Source organism: Trachypithecus francoisi, unplaced genomic scaffold (assembly GCF_009764315.1).
Source record: "Trachypithecus francoisi isolate TF-2019V2 unplaced genomic scaffold, Tfra_2.0 Lachesis_group20, whole genome shotgun sequence".
In the NCBI taxonomy this organism is placed as follows: domain Eukaryota; kingdom Metazoa; phylum Chordata; class Mammalia; order Primates; family Cercopithecidae; genus Trachypithecus; species Trachypithecus francoisi.
Window position 1 is genome coordinate 70,203,449 of NW_022681466.1, and position 25,278 is coordinate 70,228,726.

Genomic DNA, 25,278 nt, shown 5'->3' on the forward strand with positions numbered 1-25,278 from the left:
TTCGCCTGTTGTTTCTTTGTTTCAATAAAGAGAAATATTTAGGAAAGGAGCCCTGAAAGATTTTAGTTATTTTAAATATTTTAGTTATTCAGATGCTAATCTGAATAACTAAAATCTGAATAACTAAAAAAGACCAAAAAAATACATGGAATATATATTGAGATTTAGGTAGAGCATCATTCATCTACTCAGGAACAGTTGCAGACAGGTAGAGTCTACATTGACCCGAACTTCAGGGTAGATTGTGCTTTCCAGAAACTATTCCAGTTACCAACAGTCACCTGAGTTCAGAATGGATGAGCAAGAATGGATTTTCCTCTCTATGGCTTCTTGTTTTTTGTTTTTTCTTTTTTGTTTTTATTTCTGAAGGTACATCAGCATCCTCGCGATGGCTTCTGATGCAAAGGTATGCTCTGTGCTTTTTTTTTTTTTTTGAGATGGAGTCTCGCTCTGTTGCTCAGGCTGGAGTACAGGCGCGATCTCAGCCACTTTGGCCTCCCAAAGTGCTGGAATTATGGGTGTGAGCCACTGTGCCCACCCTACATGAGGTTTTTAGAACTCAAAGAGTTTAACAGGGTCTTCCCATTTTTAGTTGTATGGTAGGATTAGATACACTAAACAGCCTTCTCAATTAACACAACTAAAGTACTACCTATAGGCTGGGCACAATGGCTCATGCCTGTAATCCCAGCACTTTGGGAGGCTGAGGCAGGTGGGTTGCCTGAGCTCAGGAGTTGAAGACCAGCTTGGGCAACATGGTGAAACCCTGTCTTGACTAAGAAGACAAAAAAAAATTAGCTGGGCGTGGTGGCATATGCCTGTAGTCCCAGCTACTCAGAAGGCTGAGGCATGAGAATCGCTTGAACCCAGGAGGCGGATGTTGCAGTGAGCCGATTTCACCCAACTGATCAGCCTGGGCAGCAGAGCGACAGAGAGAGACTGTCTCAAAAAAAAAAAAAAAATAGAAATAAATAACAAAATGCTAACTATAATGTAACGCATCCTGAGCTGGCATGAAAATGAGAAATCTACAGATCTTAAGAACTAAACGAACAAAAGATTTCTGAAAAGGAAGCGAGTGCCAAAGCTGGCTGGTGCTTGCCCTGATGATTTCTGTCAAGCCGTGGAAACTTTGGGTGTACTCACTAAAAACTTCTTGGACTATGGCGAGCAGGCCTGAAAGTGTGGGATGCGCCCTAGGTGAGGAATGATATTGGAGGCCTTGCCTAAAGCTGGGATTCCAAAAGAGCTTCAGTGTGAGGGCAAATGAGAAGGAAACCTCATGGTGAGCATTTTACGACCAACAACTAACCCTCACCTGAGATTTTAGTCTGAATCCATACTACCTATGTACTCTGAAAAACCTGGAGCAGCAGATGGTTTAATTTAGTGATCTCTGTCTGACATTGTCCCAGGGTAACCCACAGAAGCAAAGTCCTCTCTGGAAACAAGCAGCTTCAACTCAGGTCACAAAGAATTCCCATGGATACTGTTCCATGGAAATCAGCCCACAGTCTTTAATATACTTAAAGTAAATAATTGTCATTTTCAACAGAGCTATCTTGTGAAGGATAAACAAAGGTGACCAGGCATGGTGGGTCATGCCTGTAAACCCACCACTTAGGGAGGTCAAGGCAGGAGGATCACTTGAGCTCTGGAGTTCAAGACCCGCCTGGGAAACATGATGAGACCCCATCTCTACAAAAAGATTTTAAAATTAATGGCCAGGTGCCGTGGCTGACGCCTGTAACCCCAGCACATTGGGAGGCTGAGGCGTGCAGATCACCTGAAGTCAGGAATTTGAGACCAGCCTGGTCAACAAGGCGGAACCCCGTCTCTACTAAAAATACAAAAATTAGCTGGGCGTGGTGGTGGGCACCTGTAATCCTAGCTACTTGAGGCTGAGACAGGAGAAGGGTGTGAACCCAGGAGGCGGAGCTTGCAGTGAGCCGAGATGGCACCACTGCACTCCAGCCTGGGGGACAGAGCCAGACTCTGTCTCAAAAAAAAAAAAAAAAACAAAACCCTCTACTATTTTCCCCTTTTCCTAGCCCCTGTCAACCACTAGTTTACTTTCAGTCTCTCCAGATGTGCCTCTTCTGCTTATTTCATACTAATGGAATCATATAATTATGTGACCTTTTGTATCTGGCGTCTTCTGGTTTGCTTAATGTTTTAAGGTTTATCCATGTCACAGCTCATATCATTACTTCATTCCTTTTTATGCCTGAATAATATTCCATTTTATGATAATTCCACATTTTGTTTATCCATTCATCAGTTTCATAAGCATTTAGGTTGTTTGCATTTTTTGGCTATTATGAATAATGTTGATATGAACGTTTGTGTATGAGTTTTTATGTGGACATATGTTTTCATTTCTCTTATATATATATACCTAGAAGTAATATTGTTTGGTCATATGGTAAACTGTGTTTAATTGTTGGAGGAACTTCCACACTACACAGTTTTCCAAAGCAGCTGCAACATTTTACATTCTCACTAGCAGCAAATGTATGAGGGTTCAGTTTCCCCGCATCTTCACCAACACTTGTTATTATTGTCTTTTTTATTATAACCATCCTAGTGTGTGTGAAGTGGTATCTCAATGGTGATTTTCACTTGCATTTCTCAGTAACTAATGATATTGAACAACTTTTCATGTGTTCACTAGCTCTTGGTATTTCTTTGGACTACTATTCAAATATTTGCCTACTTTTAAAATTGGGTTATCTTTTATTGTTGAATTGTAGGAGATAGATAGATTGATTGATTGATTGATTGATTGATTATTGAGTTGTAGGAGTTCATAGATAGATAGACAGGTAGAAAGAAAGATTACATTGAGTTGTAGGAGTTCACAGACAGACAGACAGGGTCTCAGTGTGTTGCCCAGTATGGTTTTGAACTCTTGGGCTCCAGCAGTCCTCCCACCTTGGCCTCCCAAAGTGCTGGGATGACAGGCATGAGCCACCACCCCCAGCCTTGAGTTGCAGGAGTTCTTTATAGATTCTGGATACAAGTCCTTTATCAGATAAATGATTTGCAAATATTTTCTCTCTCCTATGATTTTATTTTCCTTGCACTTTCTTGAATGTTTTAATTTTTATGAAGTCCAATTAATCTGGTTTATTTTATTTTGTTACTTGTGCTTTGGTGTTATAAAGACATTTTTAAACAATAAACACTGGAAGAAGCTGGTGCGTGCCTATATTCCCAGCCACTTGGGAGGCTGAGGCAGGAGGATCGCTGGAGCCCAGGCATTGGAGTCCAGCCATAGTGAGATCCTGTCCCCCCACCAAAAACGAAAACAAAAACAAAACAGAGTTTATCACCAGATATCCCCACTAGAGGAAGTTTCTTCTACCTGAAGTACATGCTTTAGAAAAGTGTCCTGGATTCCAAAGGAATGGTGAACAATGATTGTAACTATAAAATTGGATCAGATTGATTACAAAAGAACCATGGCGTTAAAAGGTTCCTTAGAGGGGGCCGGGTGCGGTGGCTCACGCCTGTAATCCCAGCACTTTGGGAGGCCGAGGTGGATGGATCACGAGGTCAGGAGATCGAGACCTTCCTGGCTAACACGATGAAACCCCGTCTCCACTAAAAATACAAAAAATTTAGCCGGGCGTGGTGGCGGGTGCCTATAGTCCCAGCTACTCCGGAGACTGAGGCAGGAGAATGGCGTGAACCTGGGAGACGGAGCTTGCAGTGAGCTGAGATCTGGCCGCTGCACTCCAGCCTGGGCAACAGAGCGAGACTCCGTCTCAAAAAAAAAAAAAAAAAAATGTTCCGTAGGAGACATCAGGGCCAGTCTCTTATCTAATGAAAAAATAGTCCTCCAGTGTTCTCAATGGCCTCTGCTCCAGATGCTTCCCCAGAATTTACTCTGAGACAGTCACTATAAAAAGTTTCTCCTCAGGCTGAGTGAGGTGGCTTGTGCCTGTCATCTCAGCACTTTGGGAGGCCAAGGTAGGAGGATCAGTTGAGCCCAGGAGTTCAAGACCAGCCATGCAACATAGGAAGACCCTTCCTCTACAAAAAGTTAAAAAAAAAATTAGCGAGTATGGTGTGCACACCTGTGGTCCTAGCCATTCAAGTGGCTGAGCAAGAGGATCACTCAAGCCCGGGATTTCATGGTTACGGTGAGCTGTGATTGTGCCACTGCACTCCAGCCAGGGTGACAGAGCAAGACCGCATCTCCAAAAGAAAAAAGTTCCATCTCAAACTGAACACAGCCTGCCTTCCTATAATTCCCACTTAATGATTTTTAAAAGGTTTTCTCAAAATCACAAAGTCTGTTTTTTCTTTATCTGACACACCTTAGTTGTACTTGAAATTCTCTTTACGTTTTCTTTTCTCTAAGCTAAACAAACCAGTGCAATCAAATAGATTCTTGACCAGTGCTGTGAAATATTATAGAACTTTCTGTAATGATGCAGTGTTTAACACTGTAATGATGGAAAGTTACTATTTCTGCACCATCCTATGTGGTAGCCACCGGCCACATGTGGCTTTTGAATACTTGAAATGTGGCTAGTGCAACAGAAAAACAAATCTTGATGTAATTAAATTGAAATATCCACATGTGGCTAGTGACTACTGTATTAAACACTGCAATTCTAGATCATTCTCCTGGCCAGATTTCTCTGTGCCACTACCAGTAGCATCAGATTCACCTGGGAACTTGTCATGTTTTAGGCCCTACTTCTGACTTATAAATCATAAAGAGTTGAGGGCAGAGCCCAGCAGTCTCATTTAACACGCTCTCCAGGTGATTCTAATACTTGAAAGCCAATTCCAGTTTGTCAAGGCTTCTGCAAAAAGCAGTGCTCAGACAAGGTCTGACATGCATGTATTTCACCTAAAGACAGCTTCAATTACTTTTTTTTTTAAAAATTGAATACTACTTTCTAAATAGTGCATTGACTGCATGTTATAAAAATGAATACAATGTGGATATGAAGTTGATTGTTTTTTGTTTTTTTGTTTTTTTTGAGACGGAGTCTCGCTCTGTTGCCCAGGCTGGAGTGCAATAGCACAATCTCAACTCACTGCAACCTCCGCCTCCCGGGTTCAAGTGATTCTTCTGCCTCAGCCTCCCAAGTGCTGGGACTACAGGTGCATGCTACCACACCCGGCTAATTTTTTGCATTTTTAGTAGAGACAGGGTTTCACCATGCTAGCCAGGATGGTCTCGATCTCCTGAGCTCAGGATCCGCCTATCTCAGCCTCCCAAAGTGTTGGGATTACAGGTGTGAGCCATCACACCCGACCTGGATATGAAGAATTTTAAAAAATTAAGTGCGAGGCCAGGTGCAGTGGCTCACGCCTATAACCCCAGCACTTTGGGAGGCTGAGGCATGCAGATCACTTGAGGTCAGGAGACCAGCTTAGGCAACATGGCAAAACCCCATCTCTGCTAAAAATACAAAAACTAGTTGGGCATGGTGGCACACGCCTATGGTCCCAGCTACTTGGGAGGCAGAGGTTGCAGTGAGCCGAGGTCTCACTGCTGCACTCTAGCATGAGTGACAGAGTGAGACCCTGTCTCAAAAATAAAGTGCCCGTTACAGTTAAAAAAAAAAAAATTAGTTAACAGGCACTTTAACTAAGTGGGCGTGGTGGCTCGTGCCTGTAATCCCAGCACTTTGGGAGACTGAGGTGGGAAGATCACTTGAGCTCAGGAGTCTGAGACCAGCCTGGGCAACATGGTGAAACCCCATCTCTACTAAAAATACAAAAAATAGGCGGATGTGGTGGCATGCGCCTGTAATCCCAGCTACTTGGGAGGCTGAGGCAGGAGAATTGTTTGAATCCAGAAGGTACATGTGACAGTGAGCCAAGAGCACAGCACTGCACTCCAGCCTGGGTGACAGAACGAAATGCCATCTAAAAAAAAAAAAAAACTTTTTTTAAGCTCTTGGCACAGTGGCTCACACCTATAATCCCAGCACTTTGGGAGCCAAGGCAGACAGATCACTTGCGGTCAGGACTTCAAGACCAGCCTGGCCAACATGGCAAAACCCGTCTCTCCTAAAAATACAAAATTAGCCAGGCATGGTGGCGCACGCCTGTGATCCCAGCTTCTTGGGAAGCTGAGACAGGGAGAATCGCTTGATCCCGGGAGGCCACAGTTGCAGTGAGCTGAGATTGCACCACTGCACTCCAGCCTGGGTGACAGAGTGAGACTCCATCTCAAAAAAAAAAAAAAAAAAAAAAAAACTAAACTAAAAAACAGATACTTTTCTGTAAGTCTCACACAGCCTTACAGTACTAGAACCCTGAGCTCTCTGATTGTCAGTCTGGCGTGCTTTCCGTCTCTTAGGCTGTTTCATGAAATAGACCTCACTGTTTGGTTTGGTGTCTCCCAGATGAGAAAAATCTGGTTCCTTGGCATGTATTTTACCTACCCCATTTGGGGGCTGTTTCTTCTGCCTTTTCTTGCACAACTTCCCCATTGTTGGGTACCTCTGTAGTCACTCCCAATACCCTGGAAACATCTCCCTTTTTCAGGGTTTAATAGACTTCACCTGTGTAGTTACCGTCTTTTAATGTGACTTTTGTCCTCTTAGGCTTGAAACCTAGAAGAGGAGCTGGCTTGTTCTGCTGGCCTTGAGCCAGATGTCATAACTTCAGGCAGTGCCACGCTGCACATCTCCAGCAGTTTGGAACGGAGAACAGAGTTAGAGATAAGATCGGCAGCTTTAGGTGATGGCTTTGTTTCAAATAAACCATGCGTGACCCAAGCCTCCACTTCAAATGGGGAATGAAATTGCTTTATCCTTTGACAGCTTGCTCTATGAACTACATTTATCTTCACTTAATTGCCTTAGATCCCAAGAGGCTACGTACAGTAATTTCTAGGAGATAATTATAACAAATTTTAAAAATATGTGACTGTGGACATGAATATGTAACTGCAGTGGACAGGGAGGGAGAGAGGTGGGGGAAACCAAAAGTCCTGCTGAACTTGCTGGTAAGTTTCCGTTCTTATCCTTAGAGTTTCCTTGGGTCATAGACCTCTGACTCTGAATCTGCTGATTCAGGTGTGGGATCCTTCGTACCCTGTGCTGCTAGGGTTAAAGCATCTTGTCTACTACTCATGTAGCTGGATAGTGTTTTGCTCAGTCTCCTCCTGAAACTGGGAGGGGTCAGGCTGGTGGCGGACTTCCGGTTATATGTCTTCATTTAGTCCGGCTGGGCACAGTCTGTCTACACTGTAGGCCACAGCCACTGGAGGTTCTGGTTAGTGGCAGCTGAAAACCAGCAAACTTGTTGATTTTAAAACATGACTATTTAGATGTTAGGGATAAACTTCCTGTAGATGGGGGACAGGCTTCTTTATCTTGGCGTGTTTGAATATCCAGTTCTCATTTCCCTAACCTTTATATTTGAAAAAATCTAAAGTTTCACTGTCATTTTCACTAATCCTAGCTACTACCTACCTTTACCCTACATTTTTTTTCTTCTTTCTGAAATTCCAGGGTTTTTGTGTTTTTTTTTTTTCCTGCCTCCTACTTAATCACTGTATTTCCATGTTGTGATGTAACAACCCCTTAAAGACTGAAGGCATTTTCCAGGTGTGGACACAGTTCTGGGTCATCGCTCAGCTCTTTTTGTCTGCATCTGCCTTTAAGACTACACACTGGACAGTTAGATTGTGAACTCCGTGATACTCCTCTCCGACCGCCATCCCCGAGTGTCTAGTGTGGCGCTCATGTCTTAACGAGGGCTGTGTGAGGAAGAGCCAGTGAAGCCTAGCTGAGTGACATGGTTGACAGGCAGTCCTGCTGTAAAGACAAGGAAGATCTGACTTGGAGATACAGAGGACATTTGGATTCTGTACTAAGATCCGTGAATGTCTAAGCCAGCTTAGGGGTCGGGAGTGTGCCAAAACCAATCAAGGTGGGCTGACCGAAGCAGAGAATCTATAGAGTCAAAGACTTTCAGTTTCCATCAAGTTCTTTCAAGGCCTAGTCCCATGGTGCTTTCTGCTTGCAGGGGTCATTCTCCAGGTGTCTTTTATCCCTGCATTCTCACTTACTCAGGGTCAGCCACACTCCTCAGCTCACTCAGAGGGAAGTGTTGCCTTTCTTTTAAACTCCTCCCCAAGAAACCTGACAGCTATGATGAGTAAGTCAATTTGCATTTGAAAAGGTCATGCTGGCGTGCCTCTAAGGGAAATCTGCAGCAAGTACTGTCACATCATTTCTTGGAGTCACATCAAGGAGTTTTTTTTTAAGGAATTACACTTTAGCTCACATCTAAAACATGAGCACCTGAATAGCAGCCTGGGGGGTGGTCATCAGGGTTCGGGTGTTTGTTCTAGTGTGTTTCTTTTGAGCTAGAAAAACATTTCTCCATATATCACCACCTTTGGTACTCCCTTCTGGAGAGTTGCTTTTCTCCTGCCTGCCCATTAGTCTGATAGTAGTTCCAAGAAACTTTCCATGGTTAGTAACCTTGATTCAAACCACTTCTTTTAGTTGGATCCTTTTTTTGAGTCAGGGTCTCACTCTCACCCAGGCTGGAGTGCAGTGGCGGGATCTACACTCACTGCAGCCTCCACCTCCTGGGTTCAAGTAGCAGTCCTCCCACCTCAGCCTCCCAGGTAGCTGGGACTACAGGTGTCTGCCACCACACCCAGCTAATTTTTTTATTTTTTTAGTTTATTTATTTATTTATTTATTTTGTTAAGAAGAGCTCTCACCATGTTGCCCAGTCTGGTCTTGAACTCCTGGCTCAAGCAATCCTCCTGCCTTGGTCTTCCAAAGTGCTGAAATTACAGGAGCGAGCCACCACGCCTGACCTTCATTTGATCTTTCAGGAGCAGAACATGCCTATTTTTTCTTGTGTTTTATTTAATAAAAAGAACATACTAAACTTATATAAGGACTTACCAAGAAGGATAATTGAAATTCTGGTATCTTTAGGCAAAAAAGCTAAAAAAAAGAAAAAAAAAAGTGAGGGCTTTTCAGGGATTGAATCGTCTTTGGTACATTTTTTGGTGGATTCCATGAATCCAACTATTTTGGTGTGTTCAGTAAAGTTTTCGCTGAATTTGACTTAGGACTCTGTGTGCGTATACGTGTGTGTGTGTGTGTTGAACATGTGTGTCTATTCCTCTGGAAAGAAGATCATTAAACCCAAATTCTGAATAGGGAAATGGAGACTTTCCAAGGAGGGTCAGGAGCAGGTGAAAAGAAAACATTTTGCCACAGATATTTAGAGTCAATGAGATAGGTCAGATGGGAATGAAGAAATGCCATGATTTACTTCTATTTCTTAGAGCTCACTGTCTGGCTGACTGATAACAGTCACTAGCCACATTTGTCTACTTAAAAGTAAATTAATTGGCCAGGCACAGTGACTCATGCCTGTAATCTCAGCACTATGGGAGGCTGAGGCGGGTAGATTGCTTGAGGCCAGGAGTTCGAGACCAGCCTGGCCAACATGGTGAAACCCCATCTCTGCTAAAAATACAAAAATTAGCCAGGCATGGTGTGCATGCCTGTAATCCCAGCTACTCAGGAATCTGAGACATGAAAATCACCTGAACCCCAGGGCAGAGGTTGCAGTGAGCCAGGATCACACCATTGCACTCCAGCCTGGTCGACAGAGCAAGACTGTCTTAAAACAAAACAAAACAAAACAAAACAAAAATATATATATATATATATATATATATAGGCTAGGTGTGGTATCTTATGCCTGTAATCCCAGCACTTTGAGAGGCCAGTGTGGGAGGATTGAGTCCAAGAGTTCAAGACCAGCCTGGACAACATAGTGAGATCCCATCTCTACAAAAAATTTAAGTTAGCTTGGCATGGTGGTACGTGCCTATAGTCCAAGCTACTCAAGGGGCTATGGTGGGAAGATTGCTTGAACCTGAGAGGTTAAGGCTACAGTGAGCTGTGATTGCACCACTGCACTCCAGCCTGGGTGACAGAGTGAGAACCCTGTCTCAATCAATCAATCAAAACTTAGTTAATTAAAATTAAATAAAATTGAAAATTCAGTTCTTCAGTCACACTAGTCACATTTCAAGTGGCCAGTAACCACATGAGACTAATGGGTACTGTATTGTCAAGCATAATATAGAACATTTCCATTATTGCCATAAAGTTCTCTTAGATGACTTTGCTTTGTGATAAAGTCACTAAGTATAGCTCAGTTATTAAGGCTGGGGTTGGTGGGGGTGGATGGGGAAAGAGGAGGTGTTGGGCAAAGGATACAGAGTTTTTATTAGATAAGAGGAGTAGGTTCTTATGATCTGTTGTAGAGCATGGTGACTAGAGTGATTAATGTATATTTCAAAATAGCTTAAAGAATAGATTTTAAATGTTCTCACCACAAATAAATAAGTATATGAGATGGCAAATGTGTTACATAGCCCAATTTGATTGTTCCACATGTACACATTTATCAAAATATCACATTGTGCTTCATAAATATATACCATTACTATTTGCCAATTTTAAATAAAACTATTAGGCTGTGTGCAGTGGCTTATGCCTGTAATCCCAGCACTTTGGGAGGCCGAGGCAGGTGGATCACCTGAGGTCAGGAGTTTGAGACCAGCCTGGTCAGCATGGCAAAACCCCATCTCCACTAAAAATACAAAAATTGGGTGGGCGTAGTGGCTTATGCCTGTAATCCCAGCTACTCGGGAGGCTGAGGCAGGAGAATCGCTTAAACCCAGGAGGCAGAGGTTGCAGTGAGCCAAGATCGTGCCACAGAACTCTAGCCTGGGTGACAGAGTGAGACTCTGTCAAAAAAATAAATAAAGTAAAATAAAACTATTTTTTTAAAGGTCTAGGATGATGACAGGGAGGATATTGAGAGGGAGATACTAGGGTTTGAATAGATAAAGCCATTTAATTAGGAATGAATCAGCATCAGAAGCCACGGACTTCAAAGAGTGGTAAATTACAAGATTCCTGCTGAGATAATTTAGTAGTGTATTTAGCAGGATTCAGAATATTATCTCCAACATGATCAATTTTCATGACCTTCTGTAAGAAAGTTTTCTACTCTTAGAAACACAGCCTCCTTTCATAGACTTTTTAAAAGTTATTTTGTCTTTATGCCTTCATCATTAACACTTGCTTTTCCATTCTCGGTGTTTCATTTTCATTGATAAAACTTACATCAACATTTTCCATAGTGCTATCATGATGTATTATTTCATTTGATTTCCACTATAGTTCTGTGAGGCATTGTCACTTTTTTTTTGTTTGTTTGAGACGGAGTCTCGCTCTGTCACCCAGGCTTCCAGGTTGTAGTGCAGTGGCACAATCTCGGCTCACTGCAACCTTTGCCTCTTGGGTTCAAACAGTTCTGTCTCAGCCTCCCAAATAGCTGGGATTACAGGCGCACACCACCATGCCCAGCTAGTTGTATTTTTAGTAGAGACGGGGTTTCACCAGATTGGCCAGGCTGGTCTCAAACTCCTGACCTCGTGATCCACCCACCTTGGCCTCCCAAAGTGGGCATTATCACATTTTACAGCTGAGAAGATTAAGAATTAGACTGATTTATCTAATAAGAATTAGACTGGTTTAGACTGGTTTATCTGAGATCATATGGTGATACTAGGTCAGAACCCAAACCTATCAGTTTGTAATAGATTTAGGTGAATAAGAGGCCTAAACATATAGTTTTATCCTCTTAGATCAAGAGTCTAGACATAGGCAGTCCAGGGCTAGTGTTCAGGCTCCACCACTTGGCTTCCCCAAGTTGGCAGACACTGGAGCTTAACATACAACATCCTACGATGTGTTCCCATCCCAAGATGGTTAGTAGAGCGTCAGCAGGAAGCTTAATGGAAGAAGAAAACAGAAAGGGTATGCCCCATACATTTAAAGAGACTTCTTCAAGGTTTTATGTAGAAGTTATATTTATAAACATCTCAAGAGTCACGTGGCTGTCCTAGCTGCAGAGAAGGCTGAAAATATAGTCACCTGACTGGCAGAAATGTACCCAGCTATTAGTCAGATGTGGTAACACGTACCTGTAATCCTGGCTACTCTAGAGACTGAGGCAGGAGGATCACTGGAGCCCAGGAGTTCGAGGCTGCAGTGAGCCATGATCATGCCGCTGTATCCCATCCCTGGGTGAAATATTGAGACCCTGTCTCTAAAACACACACACACACTCACACTCTTAGTTAAAAATCAAAGTTATTTTGCTAAAGGGGGGAAGACTGGATTGGGAGGTAACTGGCAAACTCTGCTCCAGCAGGTGTTTTGGTATTTGGTCTAGTGCTTTCCCACTGTTTCATGTTGTCTCTGACTTGTTAGCTAATGATTTAGTCATCTAAGCTTCCAGGGCTGCCATTTTTTCCAAAGAATTAAACATAAGTTCCCTCTCTCACAGATGAATAATTACAGTAAAAGCTACAGTTTACTGAGGACTTGCTTTGTCTTAGATATTATTCTAAGAATTTACATGTTTTTAAACGTTTTTTTTTTTTTCCAGACGGAGTCTCAGTCTGTCACCCAGGCTGGAGTGCAGTGGTGCCATCTCACTCACTGCAACCTCTGCCTCCCGGGTTCAAGTGATTCTCCTGCCTCAGCCTCCCAAGTAGAGTAGTTGAGACTACAGGCACGCACAACCATGCCCGGGTAATTTTTGTATTTTTAGTAGAAATGGGGTTTCACCATGTTGACCAGGCTGGTCTCGAACTCCTGGCCTCGAGTAATCCACCCACCTTTACCTCCCAAGGTGCCGAGATTACAACATGGTGAATCCCCGTCTTTACAAAATATACAAAAATTAGCCAGATGTGGTAGCATGTGCCTGTAGTCCCAGCTTCTTGGGGGGTGAGGCAGGGACATTGCTTGAGCCTGGAAGGTTGAGGCTGCAGTGACCTATGTTCCCACCACCCTGAGTGACAAAATGAGACCCTGTCTCAACAACAACAAAAGGCAATCTATTTAATGTGCCTTCTTGGTTTCTCTTCACTGTCCCCTTTCTTCTTCTGTCACTCTCTCAGACCCGAGGCTGGGAAAAGAGATTGACATGGTTTAGGGTTTTAGAAAGTTTAGTTCCTGTACCTCATGTAGGAACTTGCATGAGAAGATTGTGCTGGGGAATTAATGAGATGTCTGCAGAGAATCCAGAGGCTCAAAGTTTCTATCTTGTTAATAGAAATTTGCTTTCCAAATACAATTTTGTGTTTTCTCTTCTCTCCCACTCCCTCTGGTACTGTTATGAGTTGTGTTTTTTTTTTTTTTTTTTTTTTTTTTTGAGACGGAGTCTCGCTCTGTCGCCCAGGCTGGAGTGCAGTGGCCGAATCTCAGCTCACTGCAAGCTCTGCCTCCTGGGTTTACGCCATTCTCCTGCCTCAGCCTCTGGAGTAGCTGGGACTACAGGCGCCCGCCACCTCGCCCGGCTAGTTTTTTCTATTTTTTAGTAGAGACGGGGTTTCACCGTGTTAGTCAGGATGGTCTCGATCTCCTGACCTCGTGATCCGCCCGTCTCGGCCTCCCAAAGTGCTGGGATTACAGGCTTGAGCCACCGCGCCCGGCCGTGAGTTGTAACTATCCATTGATCGTCCCACACATCTTCCCCATAGACAACTCAATGGGACTGGTGCTTGAATTTACAGTCCACATGTAGCCAGGGTGACACATCTGCTGTTAAGTTGCTCTGAGGCTTGACTTCTGGTGTTCATTCAACATTAGATATTTATTAAACACTTACTTTTTACCAGGCATTCACAGTGCTAGGGATTTTGTGGTGAATGAGACAGGCATAGTCTCTTACCTCACAGATTTTACATTCCAATTATGGGGATACAGAGCAAACAAGTAAAGAAATAAGTAAGCAAAATAAATTCACTGGGCATGGTGGCTCATGCCTGTGATCCCAACACCTTGAGAGGCCAAGGCAGGAGGATTGCTCAAGTTCAAAAGTTCTTTCTTTTTTTTTTTTTTTTTTTTTTTGGAGATGGAGTCTTGCTCTGTCACCCAATGCTGGAGTGCAGTGGTGCCATCTCGGCTCACTGCAACCTCCGCCTCCTGGGTTGAAGGGATTCTCCTGCCTCAGTCTCCCGGGTAACTGGGATTACAGGTGCCTACCACCACACCTGGCTAATTTTTGTATTTTTAGTAGAAACAGAGTTTTACCGTGTTGGCCAGGCTGGTCTTGAACTCCTGTCCTCAAGTGATCCACCTGCCTTAGCCTCCTAAAATGCTAGGATTACAGGCATGAGCCACCGTGCCCGGCTGATTGGTTTTTATTGATTTGCAAGTCTGCATATGAATCTTTGTCAGCTACGTGCATTGCAGATCACCCAGTGTATAATTTTAAATTTATTTACAGCATTTTCTTTTTTTTTTTTTTTTTTTTGAGACGGAGTCTCGCTCTGTCGCCCGAGCTGGAGTGCAGTGGCCGGATCCTGGCTCACTGCAAGCTCCGTCTCCCGGGTTCACGCCATTCTCCTGCCTCAGCCTCCCGGGTAGCTGGGACTACAGGCGCCCGCCACCTCGCCCGGCTAATTTTTTGTATTTTTTAGTAGATACGGGGTTTCACCGTGTTAGCCAGGATGGTCTCGATCTCCTGACCTTGTGATCCGCCCATCTCGGCCTCCCAAAGTGCTGGGATTACAGGCTTGAACCACTGCGCCCGGCCTCTTTACAGCATTTTCTTTGCATAAAAATTTTTATCACAAATCAGCCATTTCCTTTCTAGTTTAAGTCTTACTTAAGAAATCCTTTCTGGCTGGGCACAGGGGCTCATGCCTGGAATCCACCAGCATTTTGGGAGACCGAGGTGAGCAAATCACAAGATCAGGAGTTCAAGACCAGCCTGGCAATATGGTGAAACCCAGTCTCTACTAAAAATAATAATAAAAAAAAATTAGCTGGGCATGGTGGCCAGACACCTGTAGTCCCAGCTACTCAGGAGACTGAGGCAGGAGAATCGCTTGAACCCGGGAGGCGGAGATTGCAGTGAGCCGAGATCGCACCACTGCACTCCAGCCTGGGTGACAGAGCGAGACTCCATCTCAAAAAAAAAAAAAAGAAATCCGTTCTGAGTGTGCAATATTGGCCATATATTGCTAATTGTTGAAGCTAGACGATGGTATCAGGTTTATTTATTATACTAGTCTCTCCTTTTATATATGTTTGAGATTTTCCATAATTTAAAAAAAATTAATTAAAACAAGACCACTGGCATGCATTTAATAGCAAATATGCTTAAAGATTTATTGTATATAAAATCAGTTGTCCTAATCATAAGCCAGAGCTTATAATTTTGTGGGGTAAAAGGGTTACTTTTATCTCTGTATAAGACTTTGTCATTTTATCTTTTTTTAAAGACGAAGTCTTGCTCTTGTCATCCAGGCTGGAGTGCAGTGGCGCGATCTCGGCTCACTGCAATCTCTGCCTCCTGGGTTCAAGCGATTCTCCTGCCTCAGCCTCCCAAGTAGCTGGGATTACAGGCGCCCACGACCATGCCTGGCTAATTTTTGTATTTTTAGTAGAGACAGGGTTTCACCATGTTGGACAGGCTGGTGTCGAACTCATGACCTCGGGTGATCCACCACGCCTGGCCCAGTTGATCTTTTTTTTTTTAAACCACTTGGTTGTTAGGTTAAAATATTACCAAGAATAATTGCAATTTTACATGAAGAAAAAGGAAACCTTACATACCCTGAGGTCATAAAGAATATATACCAACATTTTTCTTCTAAAAATTTTAGTTTTACTTTAGGTTTTTCTTCTGAATGTTTAGTTTTTGTTTTGGTTTTCCATTTATATCTTCATTCCATTTGGGATTTATTTTGTAAAGCAGATTTCCGTTTCCTAGTCCTCTGTTCTGTTCCATTGAACCGGTGAGCAATTGCCATATATACAGTATTTAGTCTTCCATCCATGAACATGATATACTGTTAATTTATTCAGGTCTTCTTTTATGCCCTTCAAGGATGTTTTGTAATATTTCCCATAAAACCCTTGCACAGATTTTGTTACTAATTTATCATATTTTCTGGTTAACTATTAATGGTATGAATATAAATGCTGTTTCTTTTCATCTTATATCTATCAACTTTACTGAGCTGTCTTGTTCTGTAATAGTAACTATAATAATAGAAATTATTTGTTTCTAATTTTAATAGCAATGCCTCTAAAGTTACATTAAATCTACTTGTCATAGATTTCTTTTTTTTTTTTTTCTTTTTCTTTTTCTTTTTTTTTTTTTTTTGAGACAGAGCCTTGCCCTGTCACCCAGGCTGGAGTGCAGTGGCATGATCTCGGCTCATTGCAACCTCCAGCTCCCGGGTTCAAGCGATTCTCCTGTCTCAGCCTCCTGAGTAACTGTGGTTACAGGCACGCACCACCATGCCAGGCTGATTTTTTTATTTTAAGTAGAAACAGGATTTCACCATGTTGGCCAGGCTGGTCTCGAACTCCTTACCTCAAGTAGTCTGCCCGTCTCAGCCTTGCAAAGTGCTGGGATTACAGGTGTGACCAACGATGCCTGGCCCATAGATTTCTGATAAGTATATCTTGTCAGGTTAAGAGCATTCACTTCTATTCCTAGATAGCTGAGTATTTTTTTAAAATCACAAATAAGGGTTTCATTTTATTAAATATTTTTTCTTAATCTGTTGATGATCGTGTAGTTTTTCTTTTTTTTTTTTTTTTTTTGAGACGGAGTCTCGCTCTGTCACCTAAGCTGGAGTGCACTGGCCAGATCTCAGCTCACTGCAAGCTCCGCCTCCCGGGTTCCCGCCATTCTCCTGCCTCAGCCTCCCAAGTAGCTGGGACTACAGGCGCCCGCCACCTCGCCCGGCTAGTTTTTTGTATTTTTTAGTAGAGACGGGGTTTTACCGTGTTAGCCAGGATGGTCTCGATCTCCTGACCTCGTGATCCGCCCGCCTCGGCCTCCCAAAGTGCTAGGATTACAGGCTTGAGCCACCGCGCCCGGCCAGTTTTTCTTTTTAACCTGTTCATATGGGGTTATACATTAATAATTTTTTTAAAATAGGTTCTTATTCCCATTGCCCAGGCTGGAGTACAGTGGTGCGATTACAGCTCACTGCAGCCTCAGCCTCCCTGGGCTTGCCCCTCCCACCTCAGCCTCCTGAGTAACTGAGACTATGGGCGTGTGCCACCACACCTGGCTACTTTTTTGTATTTTTAATAAAGATGGGGTTTCGCCATCCTGGGCTCAAACGATCCGCCTGCCTTGGCTTCCCAAAATGCTAGGATTACAGGTGTGAGCCACCCCACCCAGCCCCGTAATAAAATTCTAATTTAAAACTATCATTTTCTTCCTAAAATAGTCAGTGTACTCTTCCAAACTCCAACATGGACATATTCTTGACTCGTAGTTGTTTCGTGGGAGATAACATATTTCTTTCATTTTCTTAAAGGTTTTTACTCTGCTGCTTGCATGCCGTTTCTCTCCTTCCTCCCTCCTTCCCTCCCTCCCTCCCTCCCTCCCTCCCTTCCTTCCTTCCTTCCTTCCTCTTTTTTGACAGAGTCTTGCTCTGTCACCCAGGCTAGAGTGCAGTGGCACGATCTTGGCTCAGTGCAACTTCCACCTCCTGGGTTCAAATGATTCTCCCAGCTCAGTCTCCCAAGTAGCTGGGACTACAGGTGTGCACCACCATGCTCAGCTAATTTTTGTGTTTTTAGTAGAGATGGGGCTTCACCATGTTGGTCAAGCTAGTCTCGAACTCCTGACCTCAAGTGATCCACCTGCCTCGGCCTCCCAAGGTGCTGGGATTATAGGCATGAGCCCCCGTGCCGGGCCTCAAGTTTACAATAGTGGGTATACAATGCTTGGAGAGGCTGTTAGAATAACAAATTGGCAGGATAGTGGCATACAGAATAAAGCATAAGGCAGTTAGAGTGGCATATAGGTTAGTACTGTTGAAATCAGAATCCAGTGGTTTTTAATCTAACTCGAGAGCCATGCTGTCCAATAGAACTTTCTGCAGTGGTGAAAGTATTCTACTTTACACTGTCTGGTGTGGTAACTACTGGCCGTGTGTAGCTGTTGAGCACATGACATGTGGCTGGTCTACCTGAAGAAATGATTTTTTAAATTGTGGTAAAATATACACACATAAAATTTACCATTTCGTGCCCTCCCTGCACTTGGCCACTGCCGCCCCGTGCCAGCAGCTTGGGGACTGGGAGCACTCGTGCCTCGGGTACGCCGCACCCTTGGCCAGACGCAGTGGCGCGTGGATGTGGCCGTGGGACCTCACCCCGGGCATCGCCACTGGTGCCAGCGCCCTTTGCCTGTGCCTCAGCGTGGCGCCCACACTCCCTTCCTGCAGGGGTCTGCTGGATACCTGCAGCTGGAGCGCAGAAGGAGAGATTTCACCTCTTCTGGGAGTAGGAAGCTCTACTTTGACACTCATGCCTTAGTGTGCTTACTGGAAGACAATGGGTTTGCTACTCAGCAAGCAGAAATCATTGTGTCTGCATTGGTCAAGGTCCTGGAGACCAACGTGGGTGTCGTCTACAAAGATATGGCCACCAAGATGCAGCAGGAGATTGCTCTTCAGCCAATAATGTCTCAGGCTGTGAATGTTTAAAAGGATATGATTACTTGGGAGAAGTGTGATTTTTCAGCCCTCAGAGCAGAAAATGAGAAAATAAAACTCAAACTAAATCAGTTAAAACAAGTAATGGATGAAGTGATTAAAGTCCTCACAGATACTAAATTAGACTTCAGCCTAGAAAAGAGCAGAGTAAAAGAATTGTATTCATTGAACGAAAGGAAGCTGCTGGAATTGAGAACAGAAATAGTGACATTGCATGCCCAGCAAGATCGGGCCCTCACCCAGAGAGACAGGAAGATAGGAACTGAGTTTGCTGGCCCCAAAACCATGCTTGAGTCACACAAGCTTGATAATATTAAATATTTAGCAGGGTCTATATTTACATGCCTAACAGTAGCTCTGGGATATTATTGCCTGTGGATCTAATAAAGTGTCTATTTAAAGAGGAAAAAAAGGATTTACCATTTCAGCAATTTTTTAAGTGTACAACTCAGTGGCATTAAGTACGTTCGCAGTGTTGTGCAACCATCACTACTATCCATTTCCAGAACTTCTCATCATTCCAAATGCTGTAACCATTAAACACTCCTCATTACCCCTTCCCCTGGCAACTTCTACTTTATAGCTCTATGAATTTCCCTATTGTAAGTACCTCATATAAGTGGAATCATGCAATATTTGTCCTTTTTTTTTTTGGAGACAGGATCTCTCTGTGTTGCCCAGGCTGGAATGCAATGTCACCATTACAGCTCACTGCAGTCTCGAACTCCCAAGCCCAAGGGATCCTCCCACCTCAGCTTCCTAAGTAGCTGGGACCACAAGCACGTACCGCCACACCCAGCTAATTGTATGCACGCGTGTGTTCACGCGTGTGTGTGCTTGTGCATGTGTGCACGTGCGTGCGTGTATGTGTGCGTGTGTCTGTGTGTGTGCATGCACGTGTGTGTGTAGAAATAGGGTCTCCCCATGTTGCCAGAGCTTCTCTTGAACTCCCAGGCCTCAAGCAATCGTCCCGCCACAGCCTCCCAAAGTGCTGGGATTACGGGTGTGAGTCACCACCTTTGATGCACAAAAGTGTTTAATTTTGGTAAAGTCCAGTTGGCTTTTTTTTTTTTTTCTTTTTTTCTTGAGACTGAGCCTCACTTTGTTGCCCAGGCCGGAGTGTAGTGGCTTGATCTTGGCCCACTGCAACCTCCACCTCCTGGATTCAAGTGATTCTTGTGCCTCAGCCTTTCAAATAGCTGGGATTACAGGGGCCCGCTCGGCTAATTTTTGTGTTTTTAGTAGAGACGGGGTTTCATCATGTTGATGTCATATCCAAGAAATCATTTCCAAATCCCGTGTCATACAGATTTTCCCTTATGCTTTCTTCTAAGAGTTTTCTAGTTTTAGCTCCTTTTAGGTCTTTGGTCCATTTTGAATTGGTTTTTGTATATGGTATTAGGTAAGGGTCTAGCTTCATTCTTTTGCATGTGAATATCCAGGTTTTTTTTAAGCTCTTTTTGTTGAAAAGACTATTTCCTCCATCCTGGCTAACCCGGTGAAACCCCGTCTATACTAAAAAATACAAAAAATCTAGCCGGGCGAGGTGGCAGGCGCCTGTAGTCCCAGCTACTGGGGAGGCTGAGGCAGGAGAATGGCGTTAACCCAGGAGGCGGAGCTTGCAGTGAGCCAAGATCCGGCCACTGCACTCCAGCCCGGGCAACAGAGCGAGACTCCGTCTCAAAAAAAAAAAAAAAAAAAACGACTGTTCCTTCCATAAGATTGGAATTGGTCTTGGCACCCTTGTCAAAAGTCAGTTGACCCTGTATTTGTGAGAGTTTACTTCTACGTTTTCTGTTTTATTCTGTGCCAGTACCACACCATTTTGATTAGTGTAGTTTTGCAGTAAGTTTTGAAATCAAGAAGCATGAGCCATCTAACTTTTGTTCCTTTTCAAGATTATTTTGACTATATGGGGTCCCTTAAGATTCCATATGAATTTTTTTTTTTTTTTTTTTTTTTTTTTTTGAGACAGGTTCTCACTCCATTGCCCAGGCTGGAGTGCAGTGGCACAGTGTCAACTCACTGCAACCTCCACCTCCCAGGTTCAAGCGATTCTTGTACTTCGGCCTCCCAAGTACCTGGGATTACAGGCATGCACCACCACACCCAGCTAATTTTTGTATTTTTAGTAGAAACGGGGTTTTGCCATGTTGACCAGGCTGGTCTCCAACTCCTGACCTCAAGCAGTCTGCCCGCTTTTGCCTCCCAGATTTCTGGGACTACTGGCATGGGCCATTGCATCCAGCTAGATTCCGTATGAATTTTAAGATGTGTTTTTATGTATCTGTGGAAAATGCCATTGGGATTTTGATAGGAATTGCATTGAATCTGTAGATTGCTTTGGTTACTGTTGTTAGCTTAACAATATTAAGTCTTCCAATTCATGAACATAGGATGTTTTTCCATTTATTGGAACTCCATTTTTAATTATATTCAATTTTAGGAAATTTAAATTTAAGTTTGGCCACATTGTAGCTAATGATCATCCTGTTGGCCAGCACAGCCCAAGAGTATTATCCTCAGATTTTCTTTTCTTCCTAAATCTAAGGATTGTGGTGATATCTTCAGAGGCCTTGTAGTGTCTCCGGAAGTCTGGATTATATGGAATGCATGGTTAGAAGGTGAATACATGGGGATTTGGGTCCCTCCAGGTTATCTCTGTCTTGGAGATACAAGAGGGCTACAAGTCTTGCCACATCAGACTCTGTCTCCTTCTCTATTTTCCCTTTGGAAATGTCTGGTTTTCTCCAGAGCCAAAGGGAACTTGTTTTCCAAAAAATTAGCAAAAAGTAGACTCTGCTGTGGCAGGAGTGGAACTCCTTCTGCCTCTTCCTGTTTCCATAGAGGAGGAGATCATAGTGCCCCAAATGGGGTGTTTTTAAAAGAAATTCCTTCTCCAAATGGAGATGCTGATTGTTTTGTAGCAGTATATACCTTGTTCATCATTCTGATGGTGTTCTCATGGGAACAGCAATAAAAAATGCCTTTAGGTGTCAATCATGGTTGTGCTCCCAATTGCATTTTCCTTGAGGGTCAACAATCTAAGAGATGCCTGCACATTAGAAAAAAAAATAATAAAGAATAAACGCTGTAAATAATTAGTTAAACCAGGAAACCCCCTTTCAGCGTCCATTCGTTTCTCTGCCACGTAAGAAGTAATGGTAGGATGCGGAAGACCTGTGTCCTTAGTACTGTTCAGTCTCCCTGCTGCCCTCTTCCCTAGCTTCCCTCAAAGACTCCTTGGGGAGATCTGCAGATCTCAGAGTAAACAGGAAACCTTACTAAGTAAAATAGGGAGTCTTAGAGCCTAAAGGGTAAGAGACATAGCTCTCCAGGAAGAAGATGCCTTTGGCCTTGGACAGCCAGGAGCAGTGGGTTTGTGGGGTTTTATGCAAACACTGTGTTATGACTCTCTGCGGAGGAACCCTCCAATCCACTTTAGGCCAGAAATGGAGCTTTGTTTCCTGGTCTCCCATGACTACTCTACATCAGTCTCTCCTGAAAAGAGGCTAGAATATCACTTGTGTATTCAGAATTGGACTAGCCCAGTAGTTAGCCAGTTCGCTAAAGCTGATTTCTCTACCTTACTGCCCTGTGGCCTGTACCCCACCCTTGTTGTCACCCCTCTCTTTGTGCAGAGATAACTTCTTTACGATAGCATTTGGGATTTCCCACACTACAGTTGATCTGTCACCGCACTCCCGAAATGCCTCTGCCAACCACTTGGGTGTCCTGGTGTCAGAAGTTAGAAGTGTCCCAACCGTCCCACCCAGCCTCCTCAGCTCTCCTCTCTCTCTCCTTGGTTGTTGTTCTGGAATGATATTCCTCTTGGATTCAGTGTGTGCAGTCTGATTTGGGTGGAGCCTTGAGCTGTACACAGGAGTGCTGGTAATGTCTGGCCTTCAGTGCTGCCAAAGGCAAAAAGCTGGCCTCTTCTCAGTGTAAAGCACATAGTTGGATTGCTGGGGCAGTGTTAAATGGAGGGTGGGGTGAGCACATACCACTCTCTTCCTACTGTGTTTTCAGGAAGTGATTATAAAAGCAGCTATAAGTTTGAATGAAATCAAAAGAATGAATTGTCACCTTCCCCCAACAAAAACCAGATGAGTGCAAACATACACACAAACGTAGCGCCCAGGATCCACGCCCTGGCTCTGCCGGGCTTCACTTCAGTGCTATTTCAGAGCAAAGAGCCTTTGTTGTGCCGTCTCCATCCTCTTCCCTGTGAGAGAGCTTAGTAGTCTTATGAATGAGAGCTCAGCTTCCCTTTCAGCATACTGTGGGTTTCACTTCCCTATCCTGTCTTCTTCCAAGAAGAGTATGGGCAGAAGTATATAGGTGGGAGGAATAACCAGTGCCCAAGATTGCATTTGTCAGTTAGGGATTGGGGTTTCAGAACTGGTAGTCAAATTGTTTGCAGAGTTAATTGTCAGAGGAGTTTCTGTGCCATCGACACACTTCTATTCCTTCCTTCCAGCTGCCTCTTTCCCCGTACAGCCTTTGCCTGGTACCTCCATGGGGTTTAAGCCATATGGCTCTTATGAATATTGTTTGGAGTCTCCAAAAGTGGAAGATTTGGCTGTGCAGCACACAGCACCCCTGGGTGTACTCCTCCCCTCTCAGCAGCTGTTTGCCACTGACCGAGGTGGCGACTGAGCCTATGTGTGTGGCCAGAGTCAGTGACAAGCATCCCACCCAGGCCTGGGGAAGCCCTTAGCCAGTGCGGTTCCTGTGGCAGCAGCCAAACACGCCAGAGTTCCTCATACCTTCAGGGCTATGGTGTAACAGCCAGCTTTATGCGGTAGCATTGTTTAGCGTTGGTTGACTTGACTTCTCTGTCCCCACCCTGTGTCTTTAAGGGAATCTGGCCATCATCCAGTAGGGAAGAAGTTGGCATTTACAGAGAGTGGCTTTCTGCCACCTCTCATGTGGTAGGAGCCAGGACCACCTTCCATCTCTGCTTCCTACCCATGTGGCAAAGAGGAAGGGGCCCCTCTGTGCTCAGCCTCCCATTGTGGAGTTTCAAGTTGCCTAAGATCAGAATAAGGCTATCTGCCAGGTTATCTGCCCAGATAAACATTTATTGTTTACAGGGACATGTTTCAGCTGCTCTGGCTGCTCCTACTGGTGAGATCTTCTAGTGTCTTGAGATTTTAAGCCAGTATATGGGGCCGACATCCAGACACAGAACTACTGGGGTTGGAGAGGCTCGGTGGCTGGCGGCTTCTAACTTCACGTCGCCATGGCCCCCCGCCCCTTCCCACTGCCAGAGCTGGATTTACATCTCTTATTCTTAGGTCTGCCTCCTGGATATTGAAGCTGCGTCTACATTTTAAACCTTTCTAGCCTTTAGAATTTGGGGATTTATATGAGATCCAGTGTTAGGACACAGCAAGCTGAAGACTTCTTTTACATGGCAAAACCAGCCCTCTGACACTGTGTTTTCCTTAATAGCTAATGAGACAGCTGTTTAGTGACAGCAACAGGGATGGATGCAGATTTTCTTTTTTTAATCCCACTAGGTCCAGTGCTTCCAAATACTGTGTTTTTATACTTTAGTGATGTGATTGATTTTCCAACATTTTATTATACAGCAAAGTTGAAAATTCTCCAGTGAGCTCACCTATACCCAGTACCTAGATGCTGTCATTCTCGTTTTACTGTATTTGTCTTATCACGTTATATTTATGTCTCTCCCTCTCTTCCCCATCCATCCATTTTTTTCTTCTTTTAAATATTTTTTTAGTGGCTGTAATCCTAGCACTTTGGGAGGCCAAGATGGGCAGATTGCTTGAAGCCAGGAGTTCGAGACCATCCTGGCCAACATGGTGAAACCCTGTCTCTACTAAAAATACAAAAATGAGCTGGATGTGGTGGCAGGCACCTAAATTCCAGCTATTCAGGAAACTGAAGCATGAGAATTGCTTGAACCCAGGAGGGCAGAGGTTGCAATGAGCTGAGATTGCGCAATGCCTTGCACTCCAGCCTGAGCGACAGAGTGAGACTGTCTCAAGAGAAAAAAAAAAAGGAAGGAAAGAAAAGACTAGCCTGGGCAACATGGCAAAACCCCATCTCTACAAAAAATTCAAAAATTAGCCAAATGTAGTGGCAAGCACCTGTTGACCCAGCTGCTCGGGAGAACTGCTTTAGTAGCCCAGGAGGTCAAGGCTGTAGTGAACTCAAAATCATGCCACTGCATTCCAGCCTGGGTGACAGAGCGAGAGTCTCTCTCTTGCTCTCTCTCTCTCTTTTTCTCTCCCCCTCCAACACACAGGCACACAAATATATGCATATGTGTATATATACGTATATGTGTGTGTATATATATAAATGATCATATAATTATGTTATAATCCCTTATCTCCACCTCTGTCCCCAGAGGCAAGCTCTGTTCTGATTTTTTCCACCAAGATTAGATTTGGCTATTTTAGAACCCCATGTAAATGGAATCACACAGTAAATATATGCTCTTGAGTAAGCCTTTTTTCATTTAGCTTAATCTTTTTGAGATTCCTCTATGTTGTTACATATATTAGTAGCTCACTCCTTTTTATTGCTGAGTAGTATTCCATTTTATGAATATGTCACAGTTTATCTGGTTGACAGACAGCGAATCTATTTCCAGTTTTTAGCTGTTATGAATAAAGTTGCTGTGAATAGTTGTACACAAATCTGTTTTTGGACATGTGTTTTCA

At 43.8% G+C, this 25,278-nt stretch overlaps 1 protein-coding gene and 1 pseudogene across 6 annotated transcripts in view; both read left to right on the forward strand.

Moving 5' to 3' along the window:
• Positions 1–25,278, forward strand: part of SMG6 (SMG6 nonsense mediated mRNA decay factor) — a 255,711-nt gene that overhangs the window by 162,880 nt on the left and 67,553 nt on the right. The window lies entirely within an intron of this gene.
• LOC117066567 lies at positions 1,164–18,977 on the forward strand (annotated as a pseudogene).